Source organism: Electrona antarctica (assembly GCF_951216825.1).
Source record: "Electrona antarctica genome assembly, contig: scaffold_61, whole genome shotgun sequence".
Taxonomy (NCBI): domain Eukaryota; kingdom Metazoa; phylum Chordata; class Actinopteri; order Myctophiformes; family Myctophidae; genus Electrona; species Electrona antarctica.
In genome coordinates this window covers 630,135-647,690 of record NW_027638718.1, presented here as the reverse complement: position 1 = coordinate 647,690, position 17,556 = coordinate 630,135, and the positions used below count along the sequence as shown (strand labels likewise).

The window sequence follows — 17,556 nt, the reverse complement described above, 5'->3', positions numbered from 1 at the left end:
ACACACACACACACACACACACACACACACACACACACTCCTCTCTCTCTCTCTGTCGCTCTAATTAATTAGTTCTCATGTCTAGCAGCTGCGCATAGTTTCCCCCGGCGGATCCCTGCCGGGAGCTGCCTATGCCATAAAAAGCATAGGTGAGTTCCAGGCTACTCTCTTACTAGATTACTCTGCCAGGGACCCCCAGGCAATCAGGCTACCAGGAAGGACCCCCAGCCAATCAGACTGGAGACCAGGCTACCAGCCAATCAGAATGGTCCCCTCAGGGACCCCCATAAGAGATGTATTTGAAAATGTTTCAAATTATATTCAAAATTCAATTTCTCAACAGGTTTTTCAAAGGATTGCAAAGAAAAATAGCTGATCCACAAGCTCACAATGCATCACGATGCTATTGTTGAACTTGAAACAATTTAGACTTAAAATAAACCAAACAAAGAAAAACGTCCACATCAAATCAACATGTGGGTCGTGATGGCGGCGCTACAGCACATGGTCTTTAAATAACAAGTTATATAGCGTGTCCTCATGTAGCAGTAATTATATCCGAGATAACAGAGACCAGATAACCAGTGATTAAACTGTCCTGAATTCACTTGTGTAAACTCACCCCACCCAGCTACTGCTGTTGTCCTGCGAGATAAGTACATTTACATAAATACTATACTTTACTTGAATACATTGGTTCCCAACCTATTTATGCTGAAGTACCACCTCCGAAAATATCTGGCTCTCCAAATAATAATAACTGATGTTAAAATACAGCAGCGTAGACCTGCCCTTTGTGTTCCATTCCTATAATAACTGATGTTAAAATACAGCAGCGTAGACCTGCCCTTTGTGTTCCATTCCTATAATAACTGATGTTAAAATACAGCAGCGTAGACCTGCCCTTTGTGTTCCATTCCTATAATAACCGATGTTAAAATACAGCAGCGTAGACCTGCCCTTTGTGTTCCATTCCTATAATAACCGATGTTAAAATACAGCAGCGTAGACCTGCCCTTTGTGTTCCATTCCTAACTGATGTTAAAATACAGCAGCGTAGACCTGCCCTTTGTGTTCCATTCCTATAATAACTGATGTTAAAATACAGCAGCGTAGACCTGCCCTTTTTGTTCCATTCCTATAATAACCGATGTTAAAATACAGCAGCGTAGACCTGCCCTTTGTGTTCCATTCCTATAATAACTGATGTTAAAATACAGCAGCGTAGACCTGCCCTTTGTGTTCCATTCCTATAATAACTGATGTTAAAATACAGCAGCGTAGACCTGCCCTTTGTGTTCCATTCCTATAATAACCGATGTTAAAATACAGCAGCGTAGACCTGCCCTTTGTGTGTTCCATTCCTATAATAACCGATGTTAAAATACAGCAGCGTAGACCTGCCCTTTGTGTTCCATTCCTAACTGATGTTAAAATACAGCAGCGTAGACCTGCCCTTTGTGTTCCATTCCTATAATAACTGATGTTAAAATACAGCAGCGTAGACCTGCCCTTTGTGTTCCATTCCTATAATAACTGATGTTAAAATACAGCAGCGTAGACCAGCCCTTTGTGTTCCATTCCTATAATAACTGATGTTAAAATACAGCAGCGTAGACCAGCCCTTTGTGTTCCATTCCTATAATAACCGATGTTAAAATACAGCAGCGTAGACCTGCCCTTTGTGTTCCATTCCTATAATAACTGATGTTAAAATACAGCAGCGTAGACCTGCCCTTTGTGTTCCATTCCTATAATAACTGATGTTAAAATACAGCAGCGTAGACCAGCCCTTTGTGTTCCATTCCTATAATAACTGATGTTAAAATACAGCAGCGTAGACCTGCCCTTTGTGTTCCATTCCTATAATAACTGATGTTAAAATACAGCAGCGTAGACCAGCCCTTTGTGTTCCATTCCTATAATAACTGATGTTAAAATACAGCAGCGTAGACCTGCCCTTTGTGTTCCATTCCTATAATAACTGATGTTAAAATACAGCAGCGTAGACCTGCCCTTTGTGTTCCATTCCTATAAATGGTAAATGGTAAATGGTGCATTTATATATCGCCTTTTATCCAAGGCGCTTTACATAGATTGTGCATTACATTCACCCATTCATACACCGATTGCGGTGGAAGCCATGCAAGGTACCAACCAGCACATCGGGAGCAATTTGGGGTACAGTGTCTTGCCCAAGGACACATCGACATGTAGACAGGAGGAGCCGGGATTCGAACCGCCGACCCATGGATCATTGGACGACCTGCTCTACCTCCTGAGCCACAGCCGCAGTCGGCCCGACCTATAATAACTGATGTTAAAATACAGCAGCGTAGACCTGCCCTTTGTGTTCCATTCCTATAATAACTGATGTTAAAATACAGCAGCGTAGACCTGCCCTTTGTGTTCCATTCCTAACTGATGTTAAAATACAGCAGCGTAGACCTGCCCTTTGTGTTCCATTCCTATAATAACTGATGTTGCGACGCGTTGTGAGCTTGTAGATCTGCTATTTTCAGCATGCAACCCAGTGTAAAATGAGTTATACTGGATCTCTTGTCCACTAGTCCCTTCCTAGTGGATCTCTTGTCCACTAGTCCCTTCCTGACAATTTAGTCTAGTTTTAATCCGTTGACGAAATTGTCAGTATCTTTAGTCTTACTCATCGTAGCTTCGTTTATGTAGTTTCCATTTAGTTTTCGTCAGTGGAAAAAGGTAGTCGACGAACATTTTTCGTCTTAGTTTTACTCGACGAAAACAACACATGGTACATGTATTTAGTTACTTGATGCCGCTCCACTGTTGTGTTGGAGGATACAGGCCTATACTTCCCTGTGCTGTAGAGTTGTTGACATAAGGTTGTGTTGGAGGATACAGACCTATATACTTCCCTGTGCTGTAGAGTTGTTGACATACGGTTGTGTTGGTGGATACAGACCTATATACTTCCCTGTGCTGTAGAGTTGTTGACATACGGTTGTGTTGGAGGATACAGACCTATATACTTCCCTGTGCTGTAGAGTTGTTGACATACGGTTGTGTTGGTGGATACAGACCTATATACTTCCCTGTGCTGTAGAGTTGTTGACATACGGTTGTGTTGGTGGATACAGACCTATATACTTCCCTGTGCTGTAGAGTTGTTGACATAAGGTTGTGTTGGAGGATACAGACCTATATACTTCCCTGTGCTGTAGAGTTGTTGACATACGGTTGTGTTGGTGGATACAGGCCTATACTTCCCTGTGCTGTAGAGTTGTTGACATAAGGTTGTGTTGGAGGATACAGACCTATATACTTCCCTGTGCTGTAGAGTTGTTGACATAAGGTTGTGTTGGTGGATACAGGCCTATATACTTCCCTGTGCTGTAGAGTTGTTGACATACGGTTGTGTTGGAGGATACAGACCTATATACTTCCCTGTGCTGTAGAGTTGTTGACATAAGGTTGTGTTGGAGGATACAGGCCTATACTTCCCTGTGCTGTAGAGTTGTTGACATAAGGTTGTGTTGGAGGATACAGACCTATATACTTCCCTGTGCTGTAGAGTTGTTGACATAAGGTTGTGTTGGTGGATACAGACCTATATACTTCCCTGTGCTGTAGAGTTGTTGACATAAGGTTGTGTTGGTGGATACAGACCTATATACTTCCCTGTGCTGTAGAGTTGTTGACATACGGTTGTGTTGGTGGATACAGACCTATATACTTCCCTGTGCTGTAGAGTTGTTGACATACGGTTGTGTTGGAGGATACAGGCCTATATACTTCCCTGTGCTGTAGAGTTGTTGACATACGGTTGTGTTGGTGGATACAGACCTATATACTTCCCTGTGCTGTAGAGTTGTTGACATAAGGTTGTGTTGGTGGATACAGACCTATACTTCCCTGTGCTGTAGAGTTGTTGACATAAGGTTGTGTTGGAGGATACAGGCCTATACTTCCCTGTGCTGTAGAGTTGTTGAAATAAGGTTGTGTTGGAGGATACAGACCTATATACTTCCCTGTGCTGTAGAGTTGTTGACATAAGGTTGTGTTGGAGGATACAGGCCTATATACTTCCCTGTGCTGTAGAGTTGTTGACATAAGGTTGTGTTGGAGGATACAGGCCTATACTTCCCTGTGCTGTAGAGTTGTTGACATACGGTTGTGTTGGTGGATACAGACCTATATACTTCCCTGTGCTGTAGAGTTGTTGACATAAGGTTGTGTTGGAGGATACAGGCCTATATACTTCCCTGTGCTGTAGAGTTGTTGACATAAGGTTGTGTTGGTGGATACAGGCCTATATACTTCCCTGTGCTGTAGAGTTGTTGACATACGGTTGTGTTGGAGGATACAGGCCTATATACTTCCCTGTGCTGTAGAGTTGTTGACATACGGTTGTGTTGGTGGATACAGGCCTATATACTTCCCTGTGCTGTAGAGTTGTTGACATACGGTTGTGTTGGAGGATACAGGCCTATATACTTCCCTGTGCTGTAGAGTTGTTGACATAAGGTTGTGTTGGAGGATACAGGCCTATACTTCCCTGTGCTGTAGAGTTGTTGACATAAGGTTGTGTTGGAGGATACAGACCTATATACTTCCCTGTGCTGTAGAGTTGTTGACATACGGTTGTGTTGGTGGATACAGACCTATATACTTCCCTGTGCTGTAGAGTTGTTGACATACGGTTGTGTTGGTGGATACAGACCTATATACTTCCCTGTGCTGTAGAGTTGTTGACATAAGGTTGTGTTGGAGGATACAGGCCTATACTTCCCTGTGCTGTAGAGTTGTTGACATACGGTTGTGTTGGTGGATACAGGCCTATATACTTCCCTGTGCTGTAGAGTTGTTGACATACGGTTGTGTTGGAGGATACAGGCCTATATACTTCCCTGTGCTGTAGAGTTGTTGACATACGGTTGTGTTGGTGGATACAGACCTATATACTTCCCTGTGCTGTAGAGTTGTTGACATACGGTTGTGTTGGAGGATACAGACCTATATACTTCCCTGTGCTGTAGAGTTGTTGACATACGGTTGTGTTGGAGGATACAGACCTATATACTTCCCTGTGCTGTAGAGTTGTTGACATAAGGTTGTGTTGGAGGATACAGACCTATATACTTCCCTGTGCTGTAGAGTTGTTGACATACGGTTGTGTTGGTGGATACAGACCTATATACTTCCCTGTGCTGTAGAGTTGTTGACATACGGTTGTGTTGGTGGATACAGACCTATATACTTCCCTGTGCTGTAGAGTTGTTGACATACGGTTGTGTTGGTGGATACAGACCTATATACTTCCCTGTGCTGTAGAGTTGTTGACATACGGTTGTGTTGGAGGATACAGACCTATATACTTCCCTGTGCTGTAGAGTTGTTGACATAAGGTTGTGTTGGAGGATACAGACCTATATACTTCCCTGTGCTGTAGAGTTGTTGACATACGGTTGTGTTGGAGGATACAGGCCTATACTTCCCTGTGCTGTAGAGTTGTTGACATACGGTTTCATTTCCTGGCGAGACTAAAACAAAGAAAGCCTTAAGTGACTTTACAGTTAGAGCTGGTTAAAGTCTGGGAGGTAATAATTGACGAGATGATTTCCCCAAGATGATTACATTATGGTGGGATGAAGGGAAGGGTGGACGGACGGAGCGCTAATCATTATATACTCGTAAAACCTCCGTTTCATGTGTTTGTGGGCTGGCTCGGCAACACCGGAAATTACAATCCCTGTTTCAATCAGATTGTGTTGACACTGAGACACTCCTGGAGTCGTTGGAGGGGCTGTTCATCCTCAACCGATGCTGAGGAACACTGGTTCCTCAAAGTGGAGTCTGGGGACCCCCAGGGGGTCCTTGAGGAGTCTGGGGACCCCCAGGGGGTCCTTGAGGGTAAATGATAGTTAGGAATACAAAGGACCCTCATGGGTCTGTAACTCTGAGAGTGTTTCAATGGAACTCCCAGAGTGAAAATAAACAGTGATTTTACAATATAAATTGGGGGTCCCAGAGATAGAAATGCCATTAAATGGGGGGTCCGTAGCCTAATTCAGGTCAAACTGGGGGGTCCTTGAAATGAAAATGGTTGAGAATCACTGCTAGAGACGTAAAAATAAATCTTCTCTCATGGGGGTCCCTGACATACGTTTTGAAATGGGGGGGGGTCTGTGGGCTAATTAGTGTCAATTTGGGGGTCCTTGGGAACCACTGCTGTGGATGGTAAAACTGGTGTGCGTCTAACAAGCAGCAATACTTGGAACAAAGACCACCAGGGAATTAATTACTTGCCTTTTGGAGTGAGATTCACTCAAAGAAGATTTTGGGGGCGGAATTTCCTCTTTTTTGTCAACAAAAGTGCTCTCGGGACTCTTTCAATGCAACTTGGACTGTCTATACATACATGCACCTCTTGGTTGTCCAAAATTCTCAATGTCACTTAAGACTAAGCTTGAAATCTCCCAAAACAAAACTGTTCCACTACTCAGCCTGCATGGGGCCCATGATCACCCACCTCTTTGCAACCCATTTTGCTAGCCTAGCCTAGCCTAGCCTAGCCTAGCCTAGCCTAGCCTAGCCTAGCCTAGCCTAGCCGGCTCTGGGTAGAAGACAGAGGAAATGGGATTGAATGAATGAATGAATGAATGAAAAACTTTATTCCGAACATGATAAAATTATACAAAAAAGTATATATATTTTTTTAATGACCATGAGGCTACCAGGGGAGGGAGGGACCCCCGGCCAATCAGAATGGAGACCAGGCTACCAGGGGAGGGACCCACAGCCAATCAGAATGGAGACCAGGCTACCAGGGGAGGGTCCCACAGCCAATCAGAATGGAGACCAGGCTACCAGGGGAGGGACCCACAGCCAATCAGAATGGAGACCCGGCTACCAGGGGAGGGACCCACAGCCAATCAGAATGGAGACCAGGCTACCAGGGGAGGGACCCACAGCCAATCAGAATGGAGACCAGGCTACCAGGGGAGGGACCCACAGCCAATCAGAATGGAGACCAGGCTACCAGGGGAGGGTCCCACAGCCAATCAGAATGGAGACCAGGCTACCAGGGGAGGGTCCCACAGCCAATCAGAATGGAGACCAGGCTACCAGGGGAAGGGACCCACAGCCAATCAGAATGGTCCCTCAGGGACCCCCATAAGAGATGTATTTCAAAAATGTTTCAAATTATATTCAACATTTAATTTCTCAACTGGTTTGTCAAGGGATTGCAAAAATAGCTGATCTACAAGCTCACAATGCATCGCGATGCTAGTGTTGAACTTGAAACAATTTAGACTTAAAGGACCACTTCACCACTTTTCAACCTATCTTCATATAATAGGTCCTCGCTAATAATCATGAAAAAATGGCGCAATTGTTTTCTACTCTGTGTCTCATAGTAGGGCTGTGCGCAGTTCAGAAACTGTCTTCCAGTGACATCATCGATGATGGGGAATACAAGCTAATAAAAACTGCAGGCTTTCTAGTCCTGAAAAGTTGCAATGCGAAAATGGAAGCCATCGTTCTCACGATAATGAAAATCTAAACATTTTTGTAAAAAAATCTTGTTTAAAAAATAATCTGCCTAATGATGATGTCACTGGAAGACGGTTTCTAAACTGCCCACAACCCTCCTATGAGACACAGACTGAGTAGAAAAACATTGTGCCATTTTATCATGATTATTAGTGAGGACCTATTATATGAAGATAGGTTGAAAAGTGGTGAAGTGGTCCTTTAAAATAGCCTCGGAAACCCAGATGTTTTTATTTCCAGGAAGAAAAAAAAAAGTCTGGGGCCGAGTCCACTTCAATTCGGCATAGAGTAGCGCAAACATCACTCACTCTCTGCTGATTTCTGATTGTCTGCACTTGCAATTGTAAAATTGACGCACACACGCACACCCGTACACACGTACACACGGGGCAGCGGTGGCCGAACGGTTTGCGGAGCAGTCTTGTTATTGGAAGGTCGCCAGTTCGAATCCCCGGACAGGCACGTTACAATTACCACCGCTGAAGTGCCCTTGAGCAAGGCATTGAACCCCTACCATGAAATGTTCTGTGAGCAGGGTCTGGCTGTAAACAAGCATCTCGAGCTTAGTCCATTCACCCTGGGTAAACAAAGAACTTCGCTTTGCTTACACACACACTCCTCTCTCTCGCTCTAATGAATTAGTCTCATGTCGCACATGGCTGCGTCTAGTTTCTCCCGGCGGATCCTGCCGGGAGCTGCCTCTGCCATAGAAAGCATAGGTGGACCCCAGGCTAGACTTAAAATAAACCAAACAAAGAAAAACGTCATCAAATCAACAGGTGGGTCGTGATGGCGGTGCTACAGCACATGGTCTCTAAAAAACAATAGTGTCCTCATGTAGCAGTAATTATATCCAAGATAACAGAGACCAGATAACCACTGATTAAACTGTCCTGAATTCACTACCCGTGGTGTAAACTAACTAAGTACTTTACTTTACTTGAATATATAGGGTACATGTTCTCAACCACACACAAATCATACTTAAGTACAGTCCTTGAGTACATGTACTTTAGTTACTTGATGCCACTCCACTGTTGTGTTGGTGGATATAGGCCTATACTTCCTTGTGTTGGTGGATATAGGCCTATACTTCCTTGTGCTGTAGAGAGTTGTTGACATAAGGTTTAATGTCCTGGCTAGACGATAGACATGGCTCCACAGAAACAAAGACTCTCTTATGAGGGTCCCTGACATTATGTTTGTTTCCAACCCATGTTGCTAGCCTAGTGGCTCCGGGTAGAAGACAGAGAAAATAGGGATAAGTACACGTCACACACCTCCCTTCAACAACACAACATACACAGCCTAGTACACGTCACACACCTCCCTTCAACACAACATACACAGCCTAGTACACGTCACACACCTCCCTTCAACACCACAACATACACAGCCTAGTACACGTCACACACCTCCCTTCAACACAACATACACAGCCTAGTACACGTCACACACCTCCCTTCAACACCACAACATACACAGCCTAGTACACGTCACACACCTCCCTTCAACACAACATACACAGCCTAGTACACGTCACACACCTCCCTTCAACACCACAACATACACAGCCTAGTACACGTCACACACCTCCCTTCAACACAACATACACAGCCTAGTACACGTCACACACCTCCCTTCAACACCACAACATACACAACCTAGTACACGTCACACACCTCCCTTCAACACAACATACACAGCCTAGTACACGTCACACACCTCCCTTCACCACAACATACACAGCCTAGTACACGTCACACACCTCCCTTCAACAACACAACATACACAGCCTAGTACACGTCACACACCTCCATTCAACACAACATACACAGCCTAGTACACGTCACACACCTCCCTTCAACACAACATACACAGCCTAGTACACGTCACACACCTCCCTTCAACACCACAACATACACAGCCTAGTACACGTCACACACCTCCCTTCAACACAACATACACAGCCTAGTACACGTCACACACCTCCCTTCAACACAACATACACACCCTAGTACACGTCACACACCTCCCTTCAACACAACATACACAGCCTAGTACACGTCACACACCTCCCTTCAACACCACAACATACACAGCCTAGTACACGTCACACACCTCCCTTCAACAACACAAAATACACAGCCTAGTACACGTCACACACCTCCCTTCAACACCACAACATACACAGCCTAGTACACGTCACACACCTCCCTTCAACACCACAACATACACAGCCTAGTACACGTCACACACCTCCCTTCAACACAACATACACAGCCTAGTACACGTCACACACCTCCCTTCAACACCACAACATACACAGCCTAGTACACGTCACACACCTCCCTTCAACACCACAACATACACAGCCTAGTACACGTCACACACCTCCCTTCAACACCACAACATACACAGCCTAGTACACGTCACACACCTCCCTTCAACACCACAACATACACAGCCTAGTACACGTCACACACCTCCATTCAACACAACATACACAGCCTAGTACACGTCACACACCTCCCTTCAACACAACATACACAGCCTAGTACACGTCACACACCTCCCTTCAACAACACAACATACACAGCCTAGTACACGTCACACACCTCCCTTCAACACAACATACACAGCCTAGTACACGTCACACACCTCCCTTCAACACCACAACATACACAGCTTAGTACACGTCACACACCTCCCTTCAACACCACAACATACACAGCCTAGTACACGTCACACACCTCCCTTCAACACAACATACACAGCCTAGTACACGTCACACACCTCCCTTCAACACCACAACATACACAGCCTAGTACACGTCACACACCTCCCTTCAACACCACAACAAACACAGCCTAGTACACGTCACACACCTCCCTTCAACACCACAACATACACAGCCTAGTACACGTCACACACCTCCCTTCAACACCACAACATACACAGCCTAGTACACGTCACACACCTCCATTCAACACAACATACACAGCCTAGTACACGTCACACACCTCCCTTCAACACCACAACATACACAGCCTAGTACACGTCACACACCTCCCTTCAACACCACAACATACACAGCTTAGTACACGTCACACACCTCCCTTCAACAACACAACATACACAGCCTAGTACACGTCACACACCTCCCTTCAACACAACATACACAGCCTAGTACACGTCACACACCTCCCTTCAACACAACATACACAGCCTAGTACACGTCACACACCTCCCTTCAACACAACATACACAGCCTAGTACACGTCACACACCTCCCTTCAACACAACATACACAGCCTAGTACACGTCACACACCTCCCTTCAACACAACATACACAGCCTAGTACACGTCACACACCTCCCTTCAACACAACATACACAGCCTAGTACACGTCACACACCTCCCTTCAACACCACAACATACACAGCCTAGTACACGTCACACACCTCCCTTCAACACAACATACACAGCCTAGTACACGTCACACACCTCCCTTCAACACCACAACATACACAGCCTAGTACACGTCACACACCTCCCTTCAACACAACATACACAGCCTAGTACACGTCACACACCTCCCTTCAACAACACAACATACACAGCCTAGTACACGTCACACACCTCCCTTCAACACCACAACATACACAGCCTAGTACACGTCACACACCTCCCTTCAACACCACAACATACACAGCTTAGTACACATCACACACCTCCCTTCAACACCACAACATACACAGCCTAGTACACGTCACACACCTCCCTTCAACACCACAACATACACAGCCTAGTACACGTCACACACCTCCCTTCAACACCACAACATACACAGCCTAGTACACGTCACACACCTCCCTTCAACACCACAACATACACAGCCTAGTACACGTCACACACCTCCCTTCAACACCACAACATACACAGCCTAGTACACGTCACACACCTCCCTTCAACACCACAACATACACAGCCTAGTACACGTCACACACCTCCATTCAACACAACATACACAGCCTAGTACACGTCACACACCTCCCTTCAACACCACAACATACACAGCCTAGTACACGTCACACACCTCCCTTCAACACCACAACATACACAGCTTAGTACACGTCACACACCTCCCTTCAACAACACAACATACACAGCCTAGTACACGTCACACACCTCCCTTCAACACAACATACACAGCCTAGTACACGTCACACACCTCCCTTCAACACAACATACACAGCCTAGTACACGTCACACACCTCCCTTCAACACAACATACACAGCCTAGTACACGTCACACACCTCCCTTCAACACAACATACACAGCCTAGTACACGTCACACACCTCCCTTCAACACAACATACACAGCCTAGTACACGTCACACACCTCCCTTCAACACAACATACACAGCCTAGTACACGTCACACACCTCCCTTCAACACAACATACACAGCCTAGTACACGTCACACACCTCCCTTCAACACCACAACATACACAGCTTAGTACACGTCACACACCTCCCTTCAACAACACAACATACACAGCCTAGTACACGTCACACACCTCCCTTCAACACCACAACATACACAGCCTAGTACACGTCACACACCTCCCTTCAACACCACAACATACACAGCTTAGTACACATCACACACCTCCCTTCAACACCACAACATACACAGCCTAGTACACGTCACACACCTCCCTTCAACACCACAACATACACAGCCTAGTACACGTCACACACCTCCCTTCAACACCACAACATACACAGCCTAGTACACGTCACACACCTCCCTTCAACACCACAACATACACAGCCTAGTACACGTCACACACCTCCCTTCAACACCACAACATACACAGCCTAGTACACGTCACACACCTCCCTTCAACACCACAACATACACAGCCTAGTACACGTCACACACCTCCCTTCAACACAACATACACAGCCTAGTACACGTCACACACCTCCCTTCAACACCACAACATACACAGCCTAGTACACGTCACACACCTCCCTTCAACACCACAACATACACAGCCTAGTACACGTCACACACCTCCCTTCAACAACACAACATACACAGCCTAGTACACGTCACACACCTCCCTTCAACACCACAACATACACAGCCTAGTACACGTCACACACCTCCCTTCAACACCACAACATACACAGCCTAGTACACGTCACACACCTCCATTCAACACAACATACACAGCCTAGTACACGTCACACACCTCCCTTCAACACAACATACACAGCCTAGTACACGTCACACACCTCCCTTCAACAACACAACATACACAGCCTAGTACACGTCACACACCTCCCTTCAACACAACATACACAGCCTAGTACACGTCACACACCTCCCTTCAACACCACAACATACACAGCTTAGTACACGTCACACACCTCCCTTCAACACCACAACATACACAGCCTAGTACACGTCACACACCTCCCTTCAACACAACATACACAGCCTAGTACACGTCACACACCTCCCTTCAACACCACAACATACACAGCCTAGTACACGTCACACACCTCCCTTCAACACCACAACAAACACAGCCTAGTACACGTCACACACCTCCCTTCAACACCACAACATACACAGCCTAGTACACGTCACACACCTCCCTTCAACACCACAACATACACAGCCTAGTACACGTCACACACCTCCATTCAACACAACATACACAGCCTAGTACACGTCACACACCTCCCTTCAACACCACAACATACACAGCCTAGTACACGTCACACACCTCCCTTCAACACCACAACATACACAGCTTAGTACACGTCACACACCTCCCTTCAACAACACAACATACACAGCCTAGTACACGTCACACACCTCCCTTCAACACAACATACACAGCCTAGTACACGTCACACACCTCCCTTCAACACAACATACACAGCCTAGTACACGTCACACACCTCCCTTCAACACAACATACACAGCCTAGTACACGTCACACACCTCCCTTCAACACAACATACACAGCCTAGTACACGTCACACACCTCCCTTCAACACAACATACACAGCCTAGTACACGTCACACACCTCCCTTCAACACAACATACACAGCCTAGTACACGTCACACACCTCCCTTCAACACAACATACACAGCCTAGTACACGTCACACACCTCCCTTCAACACAACATACACAGCCTAGTACACGTCACACACCTCCCTTCAACACAACATACACAGCCTAGTACACGTCACACACCTCCCTTCAACACAACATACACAGCCTAGTACACGTCACACACCTCCCTTCAACACAACATACACAGCCTAGTACACGTCACACACCTCCCTTCAACACCACATACACAGCCTAGTACACGTCACACACCTCCCTTCACCACAACATACACAGCCTAGTACACGTCACACACCTCCCTTCAACACAACATACACAGCCTAGTACACGTCACACACCTCCCTTCAACACAACATACACAGCCTAGTACACGTCACACACCTCCCTTCAACACCACATACACAGCCTAGTACACGTCACACACCTCCCTTCAACACCACAACATACACAGCTTAGTACACGTCACACACCTCCCTTCAACAACACAACATACACAGCCTAGTACACGTCACACACCTCCCTTCAACACCACAACATACACAGCCTAGTACACGTCACACACCTCCCTTCAACAACACAACATACACAGCCTAGTACACGTCACACACCTCCCTTCAACACCACAACATACACAGCTTAGTACACATCACACACCTCCCTTCAACACCACAACATACACAGCCTAGTACACGTCACACACCTCCCTTCAACACCACAACATACACAGCCTAGTACACGTCACACACCTCCCTTCAACAACACAACATACACAGCTTAGTACACGTCACACACCTCCCTTCAACAACACAACATACACAGCTTAGTACACGTCACACACCTCCCTTCAACAGCAGATACAACACACACACACACACACACACAAGGTTCCTACTTTGAGCCGTCTTCTGTGGTGGGCCAGGGGTCTGACGTCTGGTCCTGGTGGGTCATCACCTCTGGGCTCTGGTGGGAGGTTGGGGGGGACGCCATGAACCTTGAATGAATGAATGAATGAAAGAAAGAAAGAAAGAAAGAAAAGAAAGAAAGAAAGAAATTAAGAAAGAGAAAGAAAGAAAGAAAGAAAGAAAGAAAGAAAGAAAGAAAGAGAAAGAGAAAGAGAGAAAGAAAGAGAGAGAGAGAGAGAGAGAGAGAGAGAGAGAGAGAAAGAAAGAAAGAAAGAAAGAAAGAAAGAAAGAAAGAAAGAAAGAAAGAAAGAGAGAAAGAAAGAAAGAAAGAAAGAAAGAAAGAAAGAAAGAAAGAGAAAGGAAGAAAGAAAGAAAAAAAGAAAGAAAGAGAGAAAGAAAGAAAGAAAGAAAGAAAGAAAGAAAGAAAGAAAGAAAGAAAGAAAGAAAGAAAGAGAAAGGAAGAAAGAAAGAAAGAAAGAAAAAAAGAAAGAAAGAGAGAAAGAAAGAAAGAAAGAAAGAAAGAAAGAAAGAAAGAAAGAAAGAAAGAAAGAAAGAGAAAGAAAGAAAGAAAGAAAGTTGGAGTACCATTAAAAACATATAAGGCAAAATAAAATATATTTTTAAAGATGCTTTAAGAAGCATTAAATGTGTCAAACTAGGGGGTTTTCATGATGCTGAATCCATCCCAAGCATTAGTTTTGCACAAAAAAACACTCCTTGGGCTAAAAACGGCCATAGCCTCTTGCCCAAATGTTCTCAAATGTGATGAGGTCATCACATTGTGATGAGGTCATCACATTGTGATGAGGTCATCACATTTGGGCACATTTGTAAAGTGTCTTTGTCTGTTTTTAGCCCTAAGGATCATAAAACATCTTAACGATTACTATTGCAATTTATTTTGGGGGAGGCCCTTTTTTAGCTTAGATTGACTGGCAGTGTTGGGAAAAAGTACTCACACATTTGACTTAAAAGTATCAATACTGCAATATAGAAACACTCTGTTACAGGTAACACTGTTACCTGTACATTTTGAATTCCGTACTGTTACAGGTAACAGTACGGAATTCAAAATGTATACTTGAGTAAAAGTACAACATTATTGGCATCAAAGGCAGACAGACAGGCAGGCAGACAGACAGACAGACGCAGACAGACAGGCAGACAGACAGACGCAGGCAGGCAGGCAGACAGACAGACAGACAGACAGACAGACAGACAGACAGGCAGGCAGACAGGCAGGCAGGCAGGCAGACAGACAGACAGACAGACAGACAGACAGACAGACAGACAGGCAGACAGATGACCCTTAACCCATTCTGAGCGGGAACCCCTTTTGGTGTTTTAAACATTATGTTGTAATTTAGCTATTGTAGGTCTGCTATTTTTGAAAAACCGTGAAAATGTGCCTGAAATCTTTGAATATATATTCTTTCAGATGAGTTTTTAACTCAAATCTTTGCTACTGAGAGGGTCCCTGGAACAACATATTTTCAGATGGGGGTCGGCGGCCAATGTCAGCGGTGGCCGAACGGATAGCGGCGCGGTCTTGATACCGGAAGGTTCCCAGTTCGAATCAGCGGTCCGACACGTTAAAATTACCACCGCCGAAGTGCCCTTGAACAAGGCATTGAACCACTACGATGAAATGTGTTCTATGAGCAGGGCCTGGCTGGAAACAAGTTCTTGAGCTTAGCCCAGATACCCTGGGTAAATATAGATTTCATTTCATTTCATTTCATTTCATATATATTTGGGGTTCCTTGACATGAATATCTTTGAGAACAACTGACATAGAAACAATGGGGTTTTTAATAAAACTGTCAGGATTTAGAAGACTTTTTCTTTCTTTTTTTTACGTCAGACCTAAATGGGTTAATGCACCTTCAAGCACCAGAATGCTGTTAATGTCAAATTAAAAAATAATAATATACATATTTGGCCTAATTATTTTTTTATACATCACATGGCCTACCTGTACACACACACACACACACACACACACACACACACACACACACACACACACACACACACACACACACACACACACACACACACACACACACACACACACACACACACACACACACACACACACACACACACACACACACACACGCCAGGTGTTAGTGGCAGCGGTGGCCGAACGGATTGCGGAGCGGTCTTGATACCGGAAGGTCGCCAGTTCGAATCAGTGGTCCGACACGTTCAAATTACCACCGCTGAAGTGCCCTTGAACAAGGCATTGAACCACTACGATGAGCAGGGCCTGGCTGGAAACAAGTTCTTGAGCTTAGCCCAGATACCCTGGGTAAATATAGTAATCATTTCATTTCATTTCACACACACTCTCTCTCAAACGCAGCTGTCAAATGTCATGATATTCGCAGCACAGCAGCAATCATTTATATTTATTCAGACTAGTTTATACTTTTACCATATCATTATTTCTCAAAGTGAAACGACAGTAAATAAACAAACAGCTGCCTACCAACTGTAGCTTAGCTTAAAAACTCACCCATAATTAATATGGACGCCTTCTGTTCGTCATTAGCATAATTAACTTCTGTCTGTCTGTCAGTCACACCCACTCTCTGCATGTGTCACATTAAGGTGTTTATTTCACTGCTTTCGGTGTTTGTAGCTACTAAACAAATGTAACAGAATGTATGTGTTTGTCTCCTGCAGGTGTGTGTGTGTGTGTGTGTGTGTGTGTGTTTGTCTGAATTGTCTCCTGCAGAGGTGTGTGTGTGTGTGTGTGTGTGTTTGTCTCCTGTAGAGGTATTCCGTGTATGTGTTTGTGTGTGTGTGTGTGTGTGTGGGGGGGGGGGATGGGGGATTATTAGGCGGGTTTAAAGAGCGCGCGCCCTAGCTGCTTCCTTCCAGTGTTGTTGCCATGTCCGCTCATTATTATAAGCGACTTTGGGCTGCAGGCGTTGCTGCCAGATTTCGC

The 17,556-nt window shown here is 45.2% G+C and overlaps 1 long non-coding RNA gene across 1 annotated transcript in view; it reads right to left on the bottom strand.

Annotated features, from left to right (window-relative positions):
• Window positions 1-17,304, bottom strand: part of LOC306917786 — a 74,720-nt gene extending 57,416 nt beyond the window's left edge. The window contains exons 1-2 of the long non-coding RNA XR_013789241.1: window positions 17,122-17,304; window positions 14,591-14,689 (exon numbers count right to left, since the gene is read on the bottom strand). This is a non-coding gene — a long non-coding RNA (uncharacterized lncRNA). The remainder of the gene's footprint in view (window positions 1-14,590; window positions 14,690-17,121) is intronic.
• Window positions 17,305-17,556: the final 252 nt, after the last annotated feature.